Raw genomic sequence first — 1148 nt, 5'->3', positions numbered from 1 at the left:
TTGTTTGGAATAATGCAGATTTGAGTCCTTTTGATTTGGAAAATTGTGGAATGGTTTAACTGGGGCTTAATGGGTTATTATAATGGGAATATAGAAGATTTTGTTGCTGAGGGTAACTTGAACTGGAGAAGCCTGGCTCTAGTGGTTTCAGAGGAGAAGAATTTTAATGTTACCAAGAGACTGCTTTTGTGATATTTGGTGAAGATTTTTTCTTTTAAACAATTTATTTGGCTGGATAAACAAAGAACACTGTGTGTAGCAAGGCTCGAAGAACAGCAGTGCAAGTAAGTGAAGCTAGGACTCAAGTGAAGGTAGAACCATTGCAGCCCATGTTAGCTGCATTCAAGTTATAAGAGTTGATGTAGGCAAGGGCCAGGCTGATGTGCACAACAGCTTTCTGTAGTTGTGATTTTGTGTGCCTCCAATCTTGCAGATGTTGTGCAGGCTACACAGGGTACAGAGGTTGTTCATTCTTCTAAAAGTCATGAGCTGTTCTGGAATTACATGCGATGTGATATACTGTGCTCACTTGCAGGTGACCTGTGCCAGCTGCCTGGTAAGCTCTGAGAGAACCTCCTCTGGCACTGAGTCATGGGGAACATTAGTGTTCATGATGAACATAGGCCTGGTGGCAGAAAGAATGTGAGTGAGGAACCAAGCCAGGGACCTGAGCTCTTTGCCCATTTCTGAAGAGTTAACCTGAGGCTAAGGTAAAAGGTTCATGTTAATTGCATTGGCAAAGGAAGTCTTGCCAACAGAGGCTTTGTTTTCTGGTTAAGTCTAATGAAGAATGTTTTGGACAAATGTAACAAACTTAGGAAGGAAAAACATGTAAAATGTATGATTTGAATATTAAAGGGACACTAGGAAGTAAAATGGAGCTGAATTATGTGTTCAAGGAGAAAAAGAGATTAAAGGACTGTTGATCTCAGGGCAAAATCCCACTCAGTTAAGCATTGCAGTCTTTGCAGTTGAAAAAGGAATAGTTTGGACTTTAATCTGAAATGAACTACTATCCAAAAAAAGAAGCCACACTTGAGATCCAGATCTTGAGTCTAGAAGAAATAGTCTTTTGATCTGGATCTTGAGGCATACTGTCCAGACAAGGTGATACATTTAATTCCAGGAGACAGAGTCAAGCAGATCTC

The 1148-nt window shown here is 40.4% G+C and overlaps 1 pseudogene; it reads right to left on the bottom strand.

The window, feature by feature from the left end:
* Positions 1-301: 301 nt before the first annotated feature.
* LOC127663668 (macrophage migration inhibitory factor-like) lies at positions 302-684 on the bottom strand (annotated as a pseudogene).
* Between the last annotated feature and the right edge of the window lie 464 nt (positions 685-1148).

The sequence above is a fragment of the Apodemus sylvaticus genome, chromosome 13 (assembly GCF_947179515.1).
Source record: "Apodemus sylvaticus chromosome 13, mApoSyl1.1, whole genome shotgun sequence".
In the NCBI taxonomy this organism is placed as follows: domain Eukaryota; kingdom Metazoa; phylum Chordata; class Mammalia; order Rodentia; family Muridae; genus Apodemus; species Apodemus sylvaticus.
Note: the sequence above shows the minus strand (reverse complement) of the source record. Positions and strands in the feature narration are given on the sequence as shown.